The sequence below is a fragment of the Crocuta crocuta genome, unplaced genomic scaffold (assembly GCF_008692635.1).
Source record: "Crocuta crocuta isolate KB4526 unplaced genomic scaffold, BGI_CrCroc_1.0 scaffold457, whole genome shotgun sequence".
Lineage (NCBI taxonomy): Eukaryota > Metazoa > Chordata > Mammalia > Carnivora > Hyaenidae > Crocuta > Crocuta crocuta.
In genome coordinates this window covers 3,500,367-3,524,693 of record NW_027531318.1, presented here as the reverse complement: position 1 = coordinate 3,524,693, position 24,327 = coordinate 3,500,367, and positions in this window count along the sequence as shown.

Below are 24,327 nucleotides of genomic sequence, written 5' to 3'. Positions count from 1 at the left end.
TTACTACTGACTGCTTCCTTGGGAGATTCTGCAGACTTTTCTCTTTTCCCCTCTGCTGTTCATATTCAGTGACTTCTCATCCTTTTTACAAGGATTTAAAAGATTCCCAGCAGGGCCTCTCCTCTGGCTTCACTGGCCTTTTTTGGGTAATAAACGAAAGCAAGTTGATGTTTGGGTGAACAAAATGTCTTTATCCTTCTTGCCATAGTCTGACTGTGTGACTCTAGACTGATCTTTGGCACAAAACCTCCTCATCTGTGAAATGAGAGGTTTGGACCAATGTTTTTGGCTCTGCCCCCCCATACCCTGAGAATCTGATTCAGATGGTCTGGGTGGGAATCTACATTCTTAAAAACTCACCATGTCATTTGACGGCACCAGATTTGACGATCATCAGACTTCACAATTTTCTTTCTTTCTTTTTTTTTTTTGCAGAAATAGCTACACTTTATTTTTTTCCTCTTCCTTAAATAGTTTATTGTCAAGTTGGTTTCCATATAACACCCAGTGCTCATCCCAACAAGTGCACCCCCTTCCCTTCTCCCCCACCCCCCAATTTTCAAGTGCTCTTCTAACTCTGAAATTCTACACTCACTATCCTTTTTGTCCAACTGACTTGCTTTGAGCCAAAATAGGAATTTATTAATTGTATAGGTTTAGGCAGACTATAAAAGGTACAAAGAGTCTTATAATTTTATTTCAGTAAAAATGAAATGTTTATATCTTTTCTTTGTTTTGAGAGAGCCACCAAGCAGAGAGGGGCAGAGGAAGGGAGGGAGAGAGAGAGAGAGTGTGAGCAAGTGAGAGAATCTTAAGCGGGCTCCATTACAAGCATGGAATGGAGGTGGGGCTCAGGCTCACCGCCTTGAGATCATGGCCTGAGCTGAAATCAAGAGTCTGACAGTTAGCCGACTGAGACACCCAGGCAACCCTGTATCTTTTATTTTTTAACCAGGTTCACTTGGGCCACTGCAGAACTGTTTACATTTAAATTCCCATTGCAAGGGTGAAATTCTATCCTGAAAAATTTCAAACTGAACAGAAGTCCCAAGCCAGAGCCTAGTTCTCTGTGGCCTCTCAGGACACGAGTACAGCCCGAGTCCCCAGAGAACGCCTGGATCAGCAGCACTCAAGTGCTCCCTTGTCATTCATAGCCGCAGCCAGCAAAATTCACAGGGAACAGCATTTCCTGCCTTGTGTGTGAGCTACGAACTGCATCAGGAAATACAGTTTGTCAAATTATATTTTCTGGCAGAGCCCTTTGTTGAAATAGCCGCATTATCTATGACATCAGTGACAAGGCCAAAGGGGAGAAAATACACATGAATTTATTCCCTCGAATATTCAGAAAAAGTCAGGGAGGCCAGATGTTTCCTTTCTAAGCGACTAAGGGCCTGGGAACAAAAGGTAGGGGGAACAGTTTTGAAAGATCCACTTGGACTTCTTTCTCAGTACCTAAGAATATTCCTAGGCTTAATGAGGGCATCCTCTGAATCCTAGAACAGGGCCTGGTACATAATAGATAATAAATATAAGACAAATACATGGATCAGAGAGTTCTGATAATCTGAAGATCTTTATCTGCTGCGAGATAACCCAGGGAAAACTAACGTGTAAGCTTAGAAAGGCAGACATTGGATTTTATTCATTTCATGAGGCTTGACAAAATTATCAGTAAATATTTGTCTAAATGAATTGGCCAAGAGCGCTGCTAGTTAAGGGGAAAAGTGAGACAACATAGCAGCAACTGTAAAGGTTAAAAGAGTCTCTCTCTCTCTCTCTCTTTCTTTCTCTCTATATATATGTATTACAAATCCAGGATTTCTTTTTTGTTATTCTTTATTTATTTTGAGAGAGAGAGAGAGCGCATGCCCATGTGCACGAGAGCAAGTTAGGGAGGGGCAGAGAGAGAGAGAGGGAAAGAGAATCCCAAGCAGGCTCCACACTGTCATGCAGAGCCGAATGCAGGGCTTGAACTCATGAACCGTGAGATCATGACCTGAGCCAAAGTTGGATGTGTAACCAGCTAAGCCACCCAGGCATCCTCAAAAACCTATTTCTTGAACAATCATTTGCTGATTCATTGATGACATGTGACTAAACGTAATGCCATCTTTAACTGTAAGTGATAATATTTCAGTAAGAAGAACAGCATTATTTAAAGCAATGGGTCTATGGAGATTAATTTGACAGGACTAAGAACCGAGTGATTTATAATACTGAAAAATCGAATTGCCCTAAATGTCTAACAATAGGGTAAGGAACTTGTTAAATAAACTATGATGTTTTCGTACATTTATGTTTTCAGTTCAAATCATGTCTTCAAATCCATTTGTTGTCGTGGGGAAATTAATGTATGTTAACTCAAAAAGGTGTGGTAGCAGAAACTATTGATTTCTACTCATACCATTTCCCTGTTTCCTAACAACACAAGTTCGTCGAGCTTTCTGTCATCTGCATTGCTGTGTGCTTCAGGGGAGGTGGGTGTCAGCCCTGCCCAAGGGAAAGAATTACTATCAGTGATGATGGCTGTGAGTTCCCTTGGCAGCAGTTGGTTGAGGCACAGGTAGGTATGTAGTTCATTTCAGCCCAGTGAGGTGGTTTGAGTGTAGGGAGGCTTCTGGAAAAGCTTTCCTCCATCTTGAAAACAGACACCAGAAACCAAGGTCCTTCTATAACATGTTCGTGAGTCTGCAAATGATAAGTGCACGGTGGCAGCTACCATGCCTGGGGCCGAGCTACATGCCAGGAGAAGGCAGAAAGATGGAAAGGCCCTAGACATGGTAGCACTGCTGATGTGCTGATCAGTCAGCCTTGGAGTCATTAGCTGCAGGTCAATGGCCCAATGTCCGTTCACCAAATGCCCACCCTCTGTAAGTCTCTCATATGGCCTGTTTGCTGAATTTATTCACTTATTTTAACTCTTTAGATATAGTTGACTGCTTTCCATTCGGTCTTCATAATAGCACTTAGGAATATTAAATTTGTCCTGGTTCTGGTTCCTTGTTGCTCTAACTTGAAACTAGTTAGTTTCACTAGTTACTGATAAATAGCCCTACTTAAGAAGTCACCTTATCTCTGGATTTATGTGAGCCAATTATTTCGTATTCTTTAAGACAAATGAATATTGAGTCCAGATTTTTTTCTGACTTGTCACTGAAAACACACTAGTACCTATAGGTTCAGAGAGAAACAGGGAGAGAGAGGAGGGGAAGGAATTATTTCTCACTTATTTCTGGCTTGTAAGAATGGGATGTGGCTGACTTATGCATTTATTATATTCATCTTTGAACTTTTCTACATTTTCCATATTTTTAATGATGAACATGCGTTGCTGTTCTGAATAAAGTAGAAAGTTGTTCTTAAATGCTATAAATGGTATTAAGTGCTAATCTCAGAATGTTGTAAGATCACTGAGAATTGGCATCTTGTTAAGCTTAGTAAAATGGTGGGTGGCAGGGAAGACTTCTCAGATGCAATTGAATTAATTCCAGTAGAATGAGTATGCTTAGGATAAGTAGGAAGAAGTGAGTCCATGGCTCCTGATTTGGTTGAGAAGAACTAGATGAACACTTTTATGGTATTTATTGTTTCTTCTCTTCCTGATGCTTTACAAATCGTTGCAATGGTCTTGAAAGCATGTATTATTGTCTCTGTTTAATAAAGGTAAGAACTGAAGATCTAAAGCTCACAGGATTAACAAATATTGGAACTGCGATTTTAATGCAGATCTCACGTTAAATACCATGTGTCACACCCACATAGATGACCCTTCTGGAGTGAAAAAATTACAAAATGTTAGAGCTGAAGAGACTATTCAGACAAAGCATTATTGTGATGGTTAAGTGATTAAAACCCAACCCAAGGTACAAGCAAAAACAGAATTGATTGGCTTATGAAGCAAGGAAGGAGAGAACAGACCAGCATCACGCTTGGTTAAATCTGGGGTTAAAGTGTTGGCCTATGACGAAGGTGCTAAAACATTTCTTCTATGAAAGGAGACAGTGTTTGTTGCAAGGCTGCAAAGAGGGGGCATAAGAACTATGGCTCCACAATACCTCTGCAAACCTCCTGTATTCTCAAAACCTGGTGTCCGAAAGAAGCAGCTTCCCAAGGTAAAAATGGAGCTAGGGTAAAGTCAGTCCAAAAACCCATCCAAAAATTTGTGGCAAAGATATGCATCATTTTGATTTTGTTGTTTATATATCATTGCTGTTTGCATATTACTGTTGTCCTTTAAAAAAAATCATATTACTTAAGAAATCTGGACACAGTGGGGTACCTGCATGGCTCAGTTGGTTAAGGGTTCAACTTCAGCTCAGGTCGTGATCTCATGGTTCATGGGTTCTAGCCCCGCGTTGGGTTCTGTGCTGACAGCTCAGAGCCTGGAGCCTGCTTCAGATTCTGTGTTTCCCTCTCTGCCCCTCCCCTGCTCCTCCTCTCTCTCTGTCTCTCAAACATAAATAAAAACCTTAAAAAGAAAAAAGAAAAAAAAAGAAATCTGGACACAGCTACTCCTTCTTTGTTCCCATAGACAGAGAAACTTAACTCCCACTTCCTGTCATCTTTCAGTAAAGAACACCGACCACAGGGTGACCTTTCAACGCAAGTCTTTAATTAGCATTAGGCTGAAGCCTGTTTTCCAACTCAGTGCAAAATATATTTTAGAAGCTTCTGATTATACAATTACTGCAAGAATGGAGAAAACCTACTTTCTTTTTCCTCACCTAGTCCCCAGATCAGGAGTGGGTAAATTTTTTCTATAATGGGTCCACTAGGAAATATTTCTGGCTTTGCAACCATATGGTTTCTGTAGCAACTACTCCCCTGTGGTAGAAGTGCAAAAGCAGTTGTGGACAATATGTAAACAAATGAGCATGGCTGTGTTCCAATACCATTTTATTTTTAAAAACAGGAAGTAGGTCAGATTTACTTTGCAGGTCTTAATTTGCTAGTCCCTTGGCAATCCCTTGTCTTGGATCTCTGATTTTTTTTTAAAAATTACTGATTAAAGGCATTAACACCGTGACAAAGCAAGATTATTTCACATTTTATATGGGTATATTCTATGTTAATTATTTTGGTGACTGCAAAAGCAATCAGCATGAAATAGAATTATTGTTACCGATTTTGTGCTTCTGTTCACTTTAGAAAAAGAATAAACTTTTCAAGGTATGCAGCTTAAAACTTTGAAGTTAATAAAACTACTTCAATATAAAAATGATTTAATGTTTTAAAAGCTTACATTTAATATGCAAATTTGGCTAAGAAAAAAGAGCTATGCAATCTGAACTGTGAGAAGTTGGAGGGTTCATAAATTGGAGAAACCACTAAATTATATTTTCATGACTAATGAGACAATAAAGTAGCTGCTATTTTATTTATTTGTATTTATTTAGTTTTTTTTTTTATTTTTAAGAAATCTCTACACCCATCGTGGGTCTCGAACTCACAGCTCTGAGATTAAGAGTCATGTGTTCTACCAATTAAGCCAGCCAGGCTCCCCAAGTACTTGCCGTTTTAAATCTCTAAGTATTTCTGCCCAGTGAACCTGTTGACAGACTGTGGTTGACTAGTTTTTTGTGGAAGGAGGGGGCACTTTTTTCTATAAATTAAAAATACTTGGGCTAGGGGCGCCTGGGTGGCTTAGTCGGTTAAGCGTCCGACTTTTGCTTAGGTCATGATCTCGCGGTTCGTGGGTTCGAGCCCCGCGTCGGGCTCTGTGCTGACTGCCAGCTCGGAGCCTGGAGCCTGTTTCAGTCTGTGACTCCCTCTCTCTCTGACCCTCCCCTGCTCATGCTGTCTCTCTCTCTCTCCTAGAAATAAAAAAATAAAAAAAAAAAACATTTAAAAACAAAACAAAACAAAAAAAAACTTAAAAAAAAATACTTGGGCTAATAAAAATTGAACATTTATAAACATACGGCTTTAAATGTACATACCAATTATTTAAACTCAAACTCAGTTTGGTGATAGCTATTATCACTCAAAATATTATCCTCTAAAATAGAAGCTTAACTTTCTTTTTTTTATAATGTTTATTTATTTTGAGAGAAACTGTGTGTGTGTGAGCAGCGGCGGGGCAGAGAGAGACAGAGGCAGAGAGAATCACAAGTAGGCTCCACACGCAGCACAGAGCCCGACGCAGGGCTTGATCCCAGACCCTGGGATCATGACCTGAGCCAAAATCAAAAATTGGATGCTTAACCAACTGAGCCACGCAGGCACCCCTACTCACTATCTTTACTTTCAGACATAACACAACATGGAGATCAGAGGGATTACCTGATTCTTTGTAAGTCACATATCTAGACCAGCAGATCTAGAACTAGAATCTAGATTTTTGGACTCCAAGTTCATACTCTTGTATTGTACCATATATACCATACTGCCCTCATAGACATGTAGACTTTTCCAATTTTCAAGATTTAAAATATTATGACTAAAAGAAGAAACTATCAAGTTTTCAGTTGCAACCTAGAACTATTTTTTGAAAAGCACAATGAAAAAATTATGTGTTTTGGGTACAGATCACTTAAATCTGTAGGATGAAGGGGTAGAAGCGTATATGGATTTTGAAGCTGTGCTCTGGATTCCCAGAAGCTCAGGTGAACCTCAGAAGTCAGGGGCATGAATATGGTTAAGTCTTCCACCATGGATGTTATGTCTTTGGCACAGTTATGAAAATTTAGACTATCCCAGAAGGCAGTATACCAGTTTAAATACTTTATTTTGTTATGTTAGTGATCTCTGTAAAATTATATTTAAAAACAAAATTATCTTGCTAAATAATTTATGAGACTAGATCATTTTTCTAGCTTTCACATTTTGTGATGTTTCGATTTAAGAATGAAATCTAGGGGCGCCTGGGTGGCTCAGTTGGTTAAGCGTCCGACTTCGGTTCAGGTCATGATCTCACGGTTTGTGGGTTCGAGCCCCGCAGTGTTTTTAAAAAGAGTATTCTCAAGATATTTTATTTCTGAAAACATGGTCTTTCTGTACCACTGGATTTTGGTCTGGACTAAAATTGGCATTATTACCAAAACTGCTCTTTGTCTTAGAATTCCCTCCTCAAAGATTGTGTTCTTAAACAGACTGAAGTACATCACGTTTGAATAGCATCAATCTCAGGCCAACCTCTGTTTAGTCACAGAATGCTCTGTTATACCCTAGCCCATGATATGGCTGTCTGTATACCCTATGTTTGCCTAAAATGGTCACAGAGGTCACACAGGACAAAAATCTGATTTAAAAGAAAAATTCTTTATTAAAAAATATGGCACTGAGGGACACCTTGGTGGCTCAGTCGGTTAAGTATCTGACCTCGGCTCAGGTCATGATCTCGTGGTTCATGAGTTTGAGCCCTGTGTTGGGATCAGCTCTGACAGCTTGGAGCCTGGAGCCTGCTTCAGATTCTCTGTCTCCCTCTCTCTCTGTTTCTCCATGGCTCATGCTCTATCTCTCTCTCTCTCTCTCAAAAATAAATAAATGTTTAAAAAAAAAAGTAAAATTATATGGCACTGAAACTATTCTGTACGATATTTAATAGTAGATACATGTCAGGTATGCCATGTACGTGCACACATGTTAAATGTCTATTATGTGTTTGGCAAAACCCATAAGATGTACAACTCCAAGAGTAAACCCTAATGTAAACTATGGACTTAAGTTAATAATAAATGTATCAATATGGCTTGTCAATTGCAACAAATAAACCACACTAATTTGAGATGTTAGTAATAGGAAAACCTGTGTGTGTGTTCTGGACAGAGGGATAAATATAGGGTATATGGGAACTCTGTGTACTTTATGCCGGATTTTCTGTAAACCTAAAACTGATCTAAAAATAAAGTCTATTAGGACAAATATACTGCTTCAGATTTATCAAGTGATTTTATTGACATTTCAGATTAGTTGAAATATTTGAAGAACACTTTTTATAAACTTATTTATTTATTTTGAGGGGGGGGAGGGGCAGAGAGAGAGGGTGACACAGAATCTGAAGCAGGCTCCAGGCTCTGAACTATCAGTGCAGAACCCAACCGACACGGGGCTCAAACTCGCGTACTGTGGGATCATGACCTGAGCCAAAGTTGGACACTCAACCTACTGAGCCACCCAGACGCCCCTAAGAACATTTTTTTAAAGGTAAAAACAATAACAAAAGTTAAAAACATCAATTTATAAGGTAGAAAGCCAAGACGATTATTTGAATAATTTAGCGTGATGTCCAACACACACCTTGACAACCTGCCTTTCTCTCACCTCCTACCATCACATTCTTTACTAAAATGACTCAACTAACATAGAAAGAGAAATGTCATCCCCTTCAGTGGAAACTGGAAAGGATTCTTACATGTCTGAGATTGTGAAAGGCAGAATTCTAAGAGGGTTCCTCCAAGAGTCCCACCCTGGGTATACATGGCTTGGACAATCCTTACTCTTTTTGAATGTGGAAGGAACCTTTGCATATGATGGGTAGTTGCTCCCTTGATTAAATGATGCCATATGGCAAATGGTGATGGAAGAAGAGTCACTCCCTTGATTGCATTACATTTTAGAAGGTACTCTTACAGAGACTGGAATGAGACTAAAAGTCGGAGAAATGTGCTTCTGTTGGTCTGGAGAAATGCAGATAGCCAGACTATGAACTGCCTTTTGGGGCCATGTGATAAGAGACTGCAAGAGGCTTTATGAACTGAGAGTGGTTCCCAGCAAGAAAACAGGGACCTCAGTCATATGGCTGCAAGGAGCAGAACGCTGCCAAAAACTTGAATAAATGTTTGAATAAGCATGGGGGAGGACCCAGAGCCCCATATGAAAACTGTAGTCGTGGCCAACATCGTAATTGTGGCTTTGTGAAACCTCAGCAGAGGATCCACCTAAGCCATGCCTGGAATCCAGACCCATGGAAACTGTGAGATAATGGGATATGTTATTTTAAGGCATTAGGTTTGTGGCAATTTGTTGTGTAGTAAGAGAAAACGAATACAGAGTTTGCACATGGGAAAGTCAAGTTACAAGAAAGACCATCTGGTTTTGTTCATCTCTCCTATGGGAAGCCCTTGGACTGTGTGGTCAGAAGTGTTGTCTAAAGGAGTCCCCTCACCGGCCTGAATCTCTCCAGTTGGCCAGAGGAATAGATCCAGTTCCATTTGTCACCTTGACCTCATTGCTTCCTTCCTTGATCGAAAGAATCAGCATGCCAGATCAGTTTGCTCTGTACACTTAGAATGGAAACCACCTGCACCATGCCCTCACACCAATCCATCTAACAAAAGGCTCAATGACTCTGATTTGTCAACTCTAAGACCATTTCCTCCTTAGAAATCCCAGAAGCACATTTCTCTGACTTTCAATCTCCTTGCAATCTGCTGTAAGAATTATGAAAGTACTAGAGACTCTCACCAGCTAACAATACTAAATAAGCTATACAATAGCACCAAATTGCTAACTACGTAAGCAGAATCATCTGGTCAAGAGGAAAGTACCAAGGTGATTGTTTAGAATGAATGGACCTCTGGGGCGCCTGAGTGGCTCAGTCGGTTAAGCGTTCAACTTCGGCTCAGGTCACGATCTCACGGTTTGTGGGTTCAAGCCCCGCGTCAGGCTCTGTGCTGACAGCTCAGAGCCTGGAGCCTGCTTCGGATTCTGTGTCTCCCTCTCTCTCTGACCCTCCCCTGCTCACACTCTCTCTCTTCCTCTCTCAGAAATAAATAAAACATTAGAAAAAAAAAAAAGAATGAATGGACCTCCATGAAATAAGAACCAGGAGACAGTTTGGAGGAAACATTCTCATTCATATTCACAGTGAGACTTGAGAGGATATCACATCAATTAAGACAAACCAGGGCGCCTGGCTGACTTGGTTGGTAGAGCATACAACTCTTGATGGTTCAAGCCCCATGTTGGACGGGAGCCTACATATATGCTTATATCCATTCATCCATCAAACCAACCAGGCTTTCACGAAAAAGAAACAGTCTGAAAGCAAGAAATAATTCTTTGAGGGACTCCTGGGTGGCTTAGTCGTTTAAGCATTAGACTTTTGGTTTCTGCTCAGATCATAGTCTCAGGGTTTGTGAGTTCAAGCTCCAAGCTGGGCTCTGCGCTGACAGTGCAGAGCCTGCCTGGGATTCTCTTTCTTTGTCTCCCCGGCCCTCCCCTGCTTATACTCTCTCTCAAACTCAAAAATAAATAAACTTAAAAGAAATAAAAAAGGAAATAATTCTTTGAAAAAAATTTCAACCATAATTGACAAAATGAAAATCTGAATGACAGTGAAGAATAAACAATTACAGAAACCAAATGACACTGACAGAGCACACACATAAGGAGAAACATCAAGAGAAAAGATGAGCATCTTGGAGAACAGATTTGCAAGTCTAATTTAAAAATAGTCAGAGTTCTAAATGCAAGGAAAGGAAGCAAGGGAAATGAATAATTAATGAACTAATAGAATATGATTATTCAGAGCTGGAAAAAGGATTGTGTTTGCAGATTGAAAATGTTCACCAACCAAAGATGGAATTGTTTTTCAAAGCTCATTTCTAGTATCAAGAATATGAGGAAAGCAAGGTTTTATCAGAGCTACAAGTTAACAAGGAAAAGGATTATAATTCAGAACCCTAGAGATTCAGAGATTCAGAATGTAATACCAACCAGGCATACTTTTTGGATAAATAAAAACTGAATCACAGTAAAAATCCCAGGAAAGGAAAAGATACAATATCCAAGGAAGGGCAGCAATAATACAAATTCAATAAAACTCAAAGTTAAATCTAAAAAAGTTTTTGTTATTATATTTTTATTTATTCTTGAGAGACAGAGGGTTCAAGTGAGTGAAAGGCAGAAAGGGAAAATCCCACAAGGGGCAGAGAGAGAGAGAGGGAGAGCTTGAGGGAGAGAGAGAGGATCCCATGCAGCCTCTGCTGAGGCCTCCCAAAGTGGAGCTCAAGCTTACCCAATGCGGGGCTCAAACTCACAACCATGAGATCACGACCTGAGCTGAAGCTGGATGCTAAACCAACTGAGCCGCCTAGGTGCCCCAAATCTAAATTTTTGATAAATGAAGTATGATGCAATTAAAGTAATCTTGAGAAAGAAGTCATGCTGTAAGAAAATAATTATTAAAGCACGTGGTAAATTGGGCAGATTATCCAGGAAAGCCTGGGAAAGGAAAACATAAGGGAGGGAGGGGCAAAATGGAAAGCTTGTAAAACGTCCCAGTTGAGGTCTCCAAGTAGGAGAGAATATAATTCTGATCTGATGTTAGATTCTGACAGAGAAATGTGGGCCCACATTTCTTTGTTAAAATATAATAATATAATGACTACCAGTAGAATTAAAATAATATGTAGAACTGCCTAGCCAATAAAAAAGAGGAAAACAAAACACAGGAAAATTGGTCTAATAAAGAATGAATCAAGAGAGGAGGAAGCAACATTAGCTGAGGGGGAATTTCTGCAGTGCTCTCTCAGATTGACCTGCCATTGACCATGGCCTTCCTAGCTTCCTCTCCAGAAGAGTTGTCTGTGCCAAATGTACTTGTGGACAGAAGGAAGCACTGGCTGTTAAAAGAGATGAACTAATGGTTGACTTCATCTCATTCACGTTATCTTTTTCCTACATCTGGTAGGGAAACTGACTCCAGGCCTGAGGGGGCCCTCCCCACCAGCCCTCTCTCTCTCTGTATGCTTGTTAATGCTTCAGGACAGTCAGAAAAGCAGGTGGGAGTCCCACCATTCAGATTTCCACCTGAGGGGAGTGGCTCATATCTAAACCATGCTCTGGATACCAGCCAGCTTTTCCAGAGTTCTGAATTTAGGTGCTTGTGTAGCAAATAGTGAAGGAAACACTGTTTTCCATTGGCCTGCTGGGGAAAGCCCATGGAAAGGGCAGTGATTGGCTGGATCAGATGATCCATTTGGGGAGGGGGCCTTTGATCATAAGGACATAATGCTAAATGGTTAAAATGCCAATCATACCTTAACCAGAATGGCTCCAGCAGCAGAAACAACAGCTACAGAAAACAAGTACAATGTAGTAAGTGGGTACATGAAATACTTTTGAAGGGAGAAGAACAACTGAAACTATAACAACATTTTCGAAGTGTATACACTTTGACCCAGAAATTCCTCTTATGTAATTTACCTTTGGGGGAAATCAGCTGGTCCTGGGTATGCAAAAATTCAAAGATGTTCACGGCAGCATTTTCCACAACAGGGAAACCACCGAGGGGACTCTTAAAACTTCAGAAAGGAGACAGATTAAATACATTCTCGTATGTTCAGTCAATGGCTCAGTCAATATAGAGAATAGGGTTGATCTATACATATTGTAGAGTTATAAGTCTATAGATTATAAGTTTATAGATGTATGTCTATAAAGTTATAGAAACTTCATCGCAGAACATTATCTTATGATCATATGGAGGTGTGCATGCATGTGCACGGGCGAGTGTGTGTGTCCATCCTTAGAAAGAGGTCTGGCAGGATGTTACCTCTCTGGTCTCTCGGGAGAGTAGAAGTGTAAAGTGATAGATTTATCTTTTTGCTTTTCTGAATTGTTTGAAATTTCCACAATGAGAATGTTAACTTCTGTTTAACAAATTAAAGATAGTCTATTTAGTGGAAAAAATATTGTTGTTTTAGAGGGAAAATTTTTTTTTCTCTCTATTTTATGCAAAAAGATGCTCACTGGGTAATTTGGTTCCCTGTGTCACCTTGCTCAGTCTTATCAGTGGTGTGGATTTTTCTGACTGATTTGCACAGAATAGATACTCCTTTTTTTGCCAGCTTTATGGAATCCAAGAATAAACCCATGGGCTCATGCTGGTTATTTAGTATAATTTTAATTTTCCCATGTGACAGACTTATTATAATCTGATAATCAATATGGCCAAATAGATACGTATATACAAAACTGTATATTGATTATTATCACTTGATAATATAACCTTATGTAAGTTTTAAAAATGAGAATTTATTGCTTCCAAGGGATTCAAAAAACTTTAGAAGCATAATCACATATTTTAATACAGTACTAAAAAATAAGTAGAGACAGATGTTAACGACCATTTTATGAGTGGAAAGGTGAGGTAGTGTGAGGTAACCATGCGCTGGCAAAATAGAAGAGTCAGGAACAGATAGACATAAAAGCTTTCTACTCTTTAACAAACATTCATCCAAAAGTCCTTTCCCTCCTCTTGAAAACAGTCTGGTCAAAATTCTTGGTAGGTCTAGTTTTTGGTTTGCCAGCAACTATCACCTCACAAACATCAAAGCCATTATCATACATATTTATAATAAACGTTTGGACTTGCCGGCAAGGTTGTTTTATGTTGTTTTATTTGCATTATTTTTATACGTATAGCAATGCTTCAAAGGCACAGAGATTTTTATCCTAGAGCACAAGCTGGACTGCTTCTGTTTAGAGTATTTCTTGTTTTCTTTCAATCAAAAGCGAAACAACTGTAGAGATAAAGGAAGTAACAATTACCATTTTTAAAAAATCAAGGTTGAGCAAAGTCTATCTTTCAGGTTCTTCAGAATTTTAATAATGTTAACTGTTTTATAACTCATGCCAGTTGGAGTTCCCTGAGTGCGCTGGCATTTGCAACACTTCCGTTTTATGATCTGTCTTTTGAATCATCTGCAGACTTAACACGGTTGGTAATCATGTCTGCTGAAGGGCAGATTTCGTCCCGACCCTCCCAGCAGACACTCCTACTTAATACCACTGACTCAGGCTTCTTTTGAGTTCTTTTTTTCACCAGGCACTTTTCTCCCTATATATGGTAATACTGCTCGCACAGATAATCTCACCTTGCTAGGAAAGCTGGAAAGTGAAATCACACGAAGACTTGAGACTACCATAGGCCACGATGGCTTTTCTTCTAATAAAGGTAAGAAGTCGGTTAAGAAAGCAGGGAGGCTGACCTCCGAGTTTCCCGGAAAACCGCGTGCCCCGGGGCAGNAGGCCTGCCTGCTCCCGGGGCCGAGCTGCGCGCCTCTCCCAGCCCGCACGGTCGCGCGCGCTCCGAAGTGGGCAGCCGCCTGGGCCGTTCTCTTCTCAGCTAGCTTGCTGTCGCTCAGTGCAGAGTGTTAGTAGGGCCTCAAGGCACTGGCTTCATCTAAGAAACAGCCCTTCCACTTGGAACAGAGCACAAAGAGGAAGCTCAAGGGATGGGGACAGCAAGCATATGGAAGTCCCATTGTGTGGGGGCAGAACTTGAAATACGCTGGAGGATTTTTCCTCCAGTAGAGTTGGTCAGGAAAAAACTCTGTTTATTCACAACGACCAGAGATTTTAGGAAATGTGTAGAAATAAGAAGCCTTGAATTTGAGCTTAGTAGCTTTAAATAGCTGTCTCTTCCTTGAGGTTTTTTTTTTTTTGGAGGAAAAACTAGATACCTAAAAATATCATAAGTAGAATTTTCACCCGAAATTCATACTAAATAAAATATTTATTTTACTTTCTAGTTATAGTTAGAAAACATGTAGGAGGACATTGAATGCTGTTAAAATATTTAAAATACGTAGATGTCTCACAGGCTCCAGTGGATTTTAAGTTCCTTTGGGGTAGAGGTGATACTTACTATACAATGTCAAGGTGAGATTCACTATGTAGGGTGTCGTACAAAATAGACGCAAAGGATGTTGACTCAAGCCACTTTTCCAAGCAATTTAAAATTAGAGTCAGGCTTGAAGTCCACTGTTAGTTTCCTTCTACCAAGTTGATTAAGTACAGTTGTATCCAGAAGCAGAAAGATAAACTAAATGTCTTCTTAAAGTAACTTTTGGCAATGTTTCTCAGCCCTGGGGTGTCTGGGCACTTTTTAAAGGCTGGCAAAGTTTCTTTGGTGATGATGATGTGTGGCTTTTGGGAATAGTCTCATTGTTATTCATCGTGATCATGTGTGTACCTTCCACGTATAAATTCCCACTGTCTCCTTCCCACCTGATCTCCCTCTACCCTGCCCTGCATAAAATGAATGAATGAATGAATAAATAATGCATTATAATCAATGTGGTCTCACTTCATAATGTTATCATTACCACTTTCATTATTTGTTCCCTTCACCATTTCCTACCTGGGCAAAAACAAAACAAAGTCAATTAAACAGAAAACTTAAAACAAATAAACACCAAAACCACCAACCCCCCAAAAAGCAAAGTATACATACTCAGGTCTGAGTAGACTGATCCCTACCCTCAATCGCTTTTCAGTGGAGTGTAAATAGCTGTTATGTATAAAAGTTGAGTTTTCTTACATGAGCTTAGAGGACAAACAGTAATGTGTGAGCCATAATGCTTCTTTTTTTCCATACTGTGGCTTTCATTTTTCTTTAATGGGATGGAGGGAAAGTAGTTATTCTCTGCCATCTAGTGTACTAAACTGGAATTGTGTTTTGCCACTAAGATCCAGTAACTAAAATTCATAAAAGTAGTGTACTGATTCCAAAAATGATGGATGGATTCTACAAACAATTGTGCTTCCAAGCTTCAGAGATCCAAATATTAGAAAAAAAAACACAAAAAGGACACAATGGTGAACATTTATTGCAAAACTGGAGAGCAGGAGTTGATGTTACATCAAGGTGGAAAAATCAAGAAAACCAACTTACAGAACCATGTAATGAATAGCTGTTTGTGGTGAGGAAATGTAATTGACGAATTGATTGCATTCAGAATTCTCTGTGGAACAATTACTTGAAATGATCCTCCAGTAAATTTGTCAGTGTATACTGTCTTTCAAAGACCCAGTCTCAACCACTTGCGTCAGCTTTTAAACCCATCTCTAACCCCTGTATCCAGTCAACTAGTCTTTCCAGTTTTTTTTCCATTATGGTTCCATTACCACTGCTAAGAGTGGGTAATAGACTCTTTTTCATATTGCTTTCCGTCTTCTTAGCTCTTACCAGCTTACATGCTAATTGTCACACAATCTTCCTTAAACACTGGGTCACTGATGCTTGAAAAGCCCCTGTACCCCCATTTCTTTTTGCTTACATACCTCATTCACCTGGTTTCATTGTTGCATTAATCAGATCTCCTCCTGCCTGCACAATTTCTTTCCCTTACTTTTCTTGAACAATTTTGCCAATCACCTCATGGCCCCTTGAATAGCCCTGCTCATTGTTCCAGTCTTCATTGGTGTAGTTTCTCTAGTAAGAACGTCCGTCCTTCCTTCCTTTGTCCAGCCAACTTTGCTTTATCTTTTCGGACCCAGCCCAGCAGTAACCCCTCCACGGATACCCTCCCTTGCCTGTGAAGCCTTAGGGGAATTATAGATTATGTCCTGTAACTGCACACTTGTGCAAATACTACCCAATGCTTTACCAGTATTTCACAGGTTTTAGTTCCAATTCTTGCAAAAATCTATTGTGAAATACTCCAGGCCATATATTATTTCTTAGCTCTCTTTAAGCTCCCATCGGGGTCTACCCTTCTGGGAGCACTGGGAGCTCTTGGATACTTGTTGACTGTTTTTCTTCATCCTCAGCACAATTCTACAAGGCAGATGGAGCTATTATTGTTATTTCCATTTTATGAATGAGGATAGCAAGGCCGAGAGCATTTGCAGGACTTGCTTTTGTCAATGACAGTGCCAGGACAGGGACTCTGGGGTCTTCTCCTGTCTAGAACTTCTCTTGGCACACTTTTCTGTCACTGGACGGGCAGGGGTAGATGAAGCAATGCACTGAACCCTTCATTATTTTCAGCTACACATGCTATCTTCTTACAGATAACTGTCGTGAGCTCATATTGTAGGAGGCAACCAGGCAACAGATTATAATCAGGGCGTGTAGTTGTGTCTCCTGCTTGGCAATTTCAGTTCTTTCTTGGTGGTTATGCCACATTTTCAGCCCACACCCATTTGTCCTGTTTGAAAACCACAAACTGGTGCCCCGTGTATATGACATTCTTCCACATGGCCTGCGGATTAAATGATTTGTTGGGACCTTTAAACAACTGTGACTCTGACTGTCTCCTGACCTTTCTCACTTAATGAGAGAAATCCTGGGGCACCCAGTCTCACACTGCTGCTGAACAGTTAAAAAAGTCACTACTAATAGTGTCTTAACTAGAGTCGTTAAGGGAATCAGGGAGGATTTCTAGGTAGTTCCAACTCTGGCCACAGGATGGATTCATTTTCCTTCCTGTGTGCATCTTGGGTGACTCGCCAGCACAGCAGCAGAGTCTGCCTCCTTTCACAGACTTATGCAGAGGGGTCCCCCCCCATCATGCACTGGTTCTCTCCAGCCTGCTTAGCTTGGTCGGAGGACTTGGTAGCAAAATGAAAATATCATATCTACATGAGTCCAGCAGTTCAGAGGGATGGCATTGCCGAAATCTGTCCTATTAAATATCTGGAAAACAAATTCTAATAAGATGGTTAAACAGTTCTACTAGTTTAAAATAACTGTGTGTATTAATTGAACAAAAAGCGGTAGGAAAAGGCTTAGATTCTATAAAGAAAGTCTATGTGCATAGTTGTAACAAGCAACTTTTATAACTGTATGTCTGAAAAAATGATCAGAACTAATCTAAAAGTGTCATGAAATGCAATTATCATTACCTTTATTTTATGATAATACTGTTAACACACAGAGATGATTGGTTGTCACCTGAGCTATAAAAATTTTTCTTGATTTTAGTGGTGGGAAATTTTAAGCTAAAAATTAGATCCAGAAGTTTCAGTTTTATAAGATGAATCAATCCTACAGATCTACTGTACAGCATAGAGCTTACAGTTAATACTGCATAAAATTTTGCTAAGAAGGTAGATTTTATGTTAAGTGTTCTTATTACATACATGTAGATAAATAAAGAGGGCAGGAAGAAACTTTTGTAGGTGATGGACTTGTTTGTGGCATGGATTGTGGTGATGGTTTAATTGGTGTATACTTCTCTCCAAACTCATCAAGTTAGATACATTAACTATGCAGACCAATAAAGTGGTTTAAAAAAAATTTTAATGTTTATTTTTGTTTTTGAGAAAGAGAGAGACAGAGCCCGAGTGGGGTAGGGGCAGAAAGAGAGGGAGACACAGAATCCAAAGCAGGCTCCAGGCTCTGAGCTGTCAACACAGAGCCTGATGTGGGGCTCAAACTCACGAACCGTGAGATCGTGACATGAGTCAAAGGGATGCTCAACTGACTGAGCCACCTAGGCACCCACCCCTAACATGTTGTAATTTAAAAAGATAACTAGATCCAACTAGGAAATTTCCATATAAAGCATTAGATACAGAATAGTTATGAAGAGCCCAGAATTACTACTACTAAGAATGGCCTGAAAAACAGTGACATCCTTTTTAAAGCACACAAAATATAAGCACAAACTTCACTGCCATCAGTTCTCCTAGAAGATGTGTGGAAAGGTGGACCAGCTATTCTGATACTTGTTTTGCAGGCTTTGAAAGTTAAATAGCCTCTGGTTCTTACATGCCTCATACTGTGATGGTGGTGGTTGTGGTGGTTTGGGGTCAGGCTGTGACCTGAAGCCAGGCCTTAGAACTTCTCTTCCATTAACTACCCACACACCAGTGTGTTAAGATATGAACTCCATCATGATGTCATTTTGACTATTCAGCCCTTGGAATATATTTGCATAGAAGATTATTTTTCTAGTCTTGTGAAAATTTGAATGTTCCCTGAGCAAATTTGTAATGTTGGGAAATCCTGTGAAAAAAAAACCTTACAAAACTACTTGTACTATAAATTTCACTTTGTGGGTCACCTAGATGTTATGAATCTTCTACTACACACAAAAGTTTGTTAATGAGGAAGACAGAGGATTGGAATCATGCCCATGGTTTCTGACCTTTTTATTGGCCAATGATATCTGCAAAGCCACTTGCTATCATAAGTAACTAGAATCAGAACCTTTAATGCCCGGAATATCTCATCAGTCAACTTCGGACACAATCCTCACAAAGCAATATAACCCAAGACGTGAGTTTGGACACACACGGGGGGCTATTTCTTATCTTTGTTTTTTCTCAAATTTATCAGAAACTCTATTCCTGAAGTCCCAGATGCAAACCACATCATTTCCATTTAATGTGACAGATTGGCACTGATAGATGGTGTTGATATCCTATGATATATTGAAACGTCAGATTTCCTGTTGAGAAAATCCTGGGTAGGTTTGTAGGACCAAGTCAACTTTGTCGAAAATACTATATTGACTTTTCATGTACTAAGGCTCTAGTTTCTGATTTCTTGAGTGCCTAGGGAAGGTTATTGCCATTGGAAATGAAAGCTTGATTGATTAGAACAGAGATGTGCCTTTTAAAAGATTGAATTGCTGGCCTTAAAGGATCAAATTCAACTCTCAAGAGGGAGGCTGCCCTTATAATTCTTTTTTTCTCCCTAGGCAGTTGTGATTCTTTATTTTTGCCTTAAAACAGCAAATTGTGGGAGATCATTCTGTGTGATAATCTTGTGTAAATTGTCCCTCAGGTGTAGGTCTGGAGATTATAATCTATGAGAAGAAAGCTGAAAAAACCCACAAAATACAGGCAAAGCAGGAAATGTTTTCTCACTTCAAATGATGTCTGCAGGATGGCACTCTCAGTGGGAGCGGACATTCAGTTATAAAAGTTAAAAATTGAAGAGTACTTAATAATAGTTTCACAACTTGTCCTGGTGTGCCCCTGGACATATCCCCCCTCTGTCTAACTATAATTATGACTTCAATCTGATTTAACTTAGTTTCCTTGTGTCTGATCAGCATGCTCACAAATGGTAGGCATTCTCTACACTTCCCCTGAAGCAGACATTAGCTGGTGGTCTGGACCTCTTCTATCTAGATGATGGTGGCATCTGTGTTCAAGTCCCTTCTAAGTCAAGTTCTATGTGATTCCAAGGCAAAATAAAATCTTATCTTTCAATGGGACAAATAAGCGAACTGGATACTCAGAGATATTCTAGGTAAGGAATTATATTGATGCCCAACCTATTATAAATTGGCACTTGCATAACAAGGTCAACAATTTGGTAATTGATATGATTTTGGTTAGACAGAATCTGCACACATACACCGTTCTGGAGGTGTAGAGGCATACATAAGAAGTGCTCTTCTGGCCTTCATCTTCTACTGACCCAGTTTCCCTTTCTGGTCACATCTATTTTTACCCATTTTTTTTGTTCTTCCAAAGATAGTATGTACCTACAATCATATACACATACACAGATTATATATTACATGTGCATATGATTTTTTGTACAAATGGTTGTGTATTCTATACATTATTTTTAAACCTAACAATATGGTTTTGAAGCTGTGTCAATCTTTTTGATTGCTGTATAGTGTTCCATTTTGTGGTATAATTGATTCAATCAGTTGCTATTAATAAACTTTTAAATTGTTCCCTGGCTTTTACTGTTACAAACAACTGTGCAGTAGACATCTCTGTACATATATATGAATATATTTGGAGGATAAATTTCTTAAGGTGGATTTGATGGATCTTATTTTTTTGTCATAATTAATGATATACTTCTGTTTTTTATTAATCCTTTTATTTCTATGTTTCACTATGTGGTATGTGTTTTTTCTTGTTTTTTTTGCTGATAATATAAAAAATATAAATTTTTCCTCTAGTGGTTCGTTTTTGTAAGCATGAGGTGTACTTTACTTAAGACCTCTATTTCTTTGATCAGCATTCTTTGACTCCTTACCATATTAATGGTGAAATCAGCAATGTTTACTTCTTCTCCTTAGTACTCCTTCTAGTAGCTGATTTTGATTTTGATTATTTTTCTTTATGTTTATATTTGTATATATTTTTATATATTTTAAAAAGTCATATTAACTGGTTTATCAGCTTTGCTGCCTGGCTGTGAAAGTTAAGGAAGTCATTACCCTTACATCACCTTCTTCTTAATATCCTCTTTTATTTTTATCTGCATTGTGCTGTTTATATAATGTTTCCATTGTTAGGAAATCTCTCTTTATCCTGGATATCCAGGACTTCACTAGGCTATGTCTCAGTGTCCACAAAACTTTTTTTCCCCTTGAATAAGATGTGCCATTTAGGATTTAGATTTGGTCTCATTAATTCTGGATCTCATGAAAGTGTCTTCTTTACTGATTATTTATCTCAAATCCCTTTCAATTCTCTTTTATTGCCATTTAGTTTTCTCACTCTTGTCGTCCACTGTCCTTATGTGTTCTCAGCAGTGTCTATTCTCCTTCGTGCTGCATCCAAAGTCACCCTTGTATTTCCCTGAGGGTTTGTTTTTTGATCCTATTATTTCACTTATCTTCCTGGAGTCCTCACAACCCAATGGGAAACTCTTATTTCATCAATTGATAGCTTCATTTCCTTTCATGAATTCATGGTGATACACATACTTGATGCCAGTTTTTGCCTGGGCCATAGTGCCACATTTCTGATGCTTTTTAGTTTGTCACCACACCACTGCTCCCTAGCGCCCAGGCTCTCTGTCTCTTTCCATCTTTTCTCTTGTCGTATCTTTGTATACTATGTCCCTGGATGATTTCATCTGGCTATCACTCCTTTTTAGGATGGGCATTCTAGACCAGCAATTGCAGGTGGTGCCTGTGTGGCAGGAAGGTAGCTTTGTACATCATGGGGAAGATCCTCCCAGCAGATTCATGTACAAGAGTGAGCTCTTTCAGACTTCTTCATGCCCAACAGAGACTGGCAGCACTATGTGCCATGCACAGACCACCTCCATCTTGCCTCATGGATGGATGGGATAACTGTGATGCAGCATTCAGCTCTACTTCTCATGTTTCTGGAGGACAGAGGAAAGGGGCAGCTAATACCTTTATTCTGCCATTTAAATACTGGAAGTCAATTGCTACTTTTTAATTGAGGTATAATAATAGATAACAGAACAATGGTCCTGAGGCAAAATGAGCCACCTCTGCTGCTCGCTGGCTATGCAACTTTAGACAAGTCTTCAAATCTCTCTGAGCCTCTCTTTTGTTATCTTTAAATAGAGACAGTAATAAAGCCTGTGTAGTTTGACTTATGGGGTTGATATGGAGAACAATGACAAAAAAGATGTGAAAGAACTTCAAATTGAATTCACTATATAAATGTTAAGTGATGTCATGATTTATGATACTGTAGTTATTTTGAAAAAAGAAAAATCACCAACTCTTTATTCCCATTTTAGTTAAAAACTTTGCAGGCCTCAGAAGGAGGGGAGTTCAAGAAAGTATTTCACTCACCCTGGAATATCCTTTCATTTCCAAGGGGACATTTCAAATTTTAAAAGGATGTGCCCTTCCAAGGAGTCATCTTAATTTTTAAAGAGCCCCAAATAAATCCCTCATAATTTTTATTATCCAATTTTATCACCCTTCTTTCCTTGTTACTGCAGCTTTAAAGTGAGCTGTCCATTATTTGTAGGAATCTTTTAAGGTCCAAAAATAAATGACCTTAGAAGTCATCAACAGTATCTCCAAAAGTCAGCTTGGGGAAGCACTCTAAAAATCTCAGAAAGAATGTTATGTCCTTGCTCTGGAATGATGTTCTCAGAAAGCCCCATTAACCAGAATCTGAGTCTGATTCAGGTTTACTGAGTATTTGCCACCAAAGCAACTGATGAAACATTTCTTACAGTTCTGGAACTCATTCATGCTAGAAAACTTGACTTTCCTATTTTGGAAGAGCAAAAAATGTTGGCCAAAAATATTTATTGGGTTTATTTTTAATTTTTTAATGTTTTATTTATTTCTGAGAGAGAGAGAGAGAGAATGAGAGAGCGTGAGCAGGAGAGGGTCAGAGAGAGAGAGAGAGAGAGAGAGAGAGAGAGATACAGAATCTGAAACAGGCTCCAGGCTCTGAGCTGGCTGTCAGCACAGAGCCCAATGTGGGGCTCGAACCCATGAACCGTGAGATCATGACCTGAGCCGAAGCTGGACGTTTAACCAACTGAGCCACCAAGGCACCCCAATATTTAATGGTTTTTAAAATTGTCATTCATATCATATGCATATACCCTATAAATTGTAGGGGACATATTTGCTTGATCTATATTTGAAATACTTGCACCAATTTTCTATTTCATTCACCTTATTTAACTTTACAAAATGTATACATTTCAATAATCCATCTTCAATCATTCAACAAATATTGAATAATGCCAGTTCTGTTCCTAGAGCTGTTATAAGTGAATGGGAATATAGAGATGACACCAATGACAGAACTGAACATTAATTTTGAATTTAGGATGTGCCAGCCATTGCATTAAGCATGTATTATCACATCAAAAGCTCAAGACATTCTCATGTATTAACTTTTGTTGTTATAACACATAAATTTGTTGGATTACAAGAAATACTGATTTTAGGCTCATATTACATTGAGGCTGAGAGTCAGCTGCAGCACTGCTGGTCTTTGCTGGGTTCTACATGTCTTTTCATTCTGAAAACCAGGTTAAAGCCACTTTCTGAGACGGCGAAAAGGTTGGTGGAAACTTGCAGTGCTTCTGAAATCATCTTTTCAATCATGACAGACATCTCATTCATTCTGGTCCCTTTGGCCAAAGCAAGTCACATAGCCACACCCAAAGCCAGTGGAGTAAGTGTACTCCATCTACCGAAAAGATTGGCAATGGCAGTGAGAAGACAAATAATCATGAACAAAAACTGCAGCCTGCCTCGATTTTTTCTGCTCACAAGATGCTTTCACCTCTCCCCAAGATACCCAAAGACTATAGGCATTGGGCTCAGATGTCCAGAATCTGGTGAACATATATCATGTCAGCTGGCTGCTCTTCTTGATTCAGTGACCTATGAGTAAAGTGAAAAGTTGTTGGTCCTCTTATTCTCCAAAACCCAATATAATACAATAGTGGAGTGGGGACACTTTATTAAAAAATTGGAAGAATGGGGGCACCTGTGTGGCTCAGTCGGTTGAGCATCTGACTCTTGATCTTGGCTCAGGTCGTGATCTCACATTTCGTGAGTTTGAGCCCCACATTGGGCTCTGCATTATCAGCGCAGAACCTGCTTGGAATTCTCTCTCTTCCCCTCTCTCTCTGCCTCCTACCCCTCTTGTTCTCTCTCTCTCTCAATATATATATACACATATATATGTATGTATATGTAAATATATATACATTTAAATACATATGTGTATATATATATATATTTAAAAAATTGGAAGAATGGGAGGTACATACCAGTCACTGGTGAATAACAGTTCTGATATTCCACTGAACAGAAGTTGCAAGTTGCAAGTTCCTCTATGCTAATGGTAGGGACTGTTCCTTGATTTGCTCCAGTTATATTTTCTGGGAGTCATTTCTCTGTATTCTCCATGATGCATGATTGG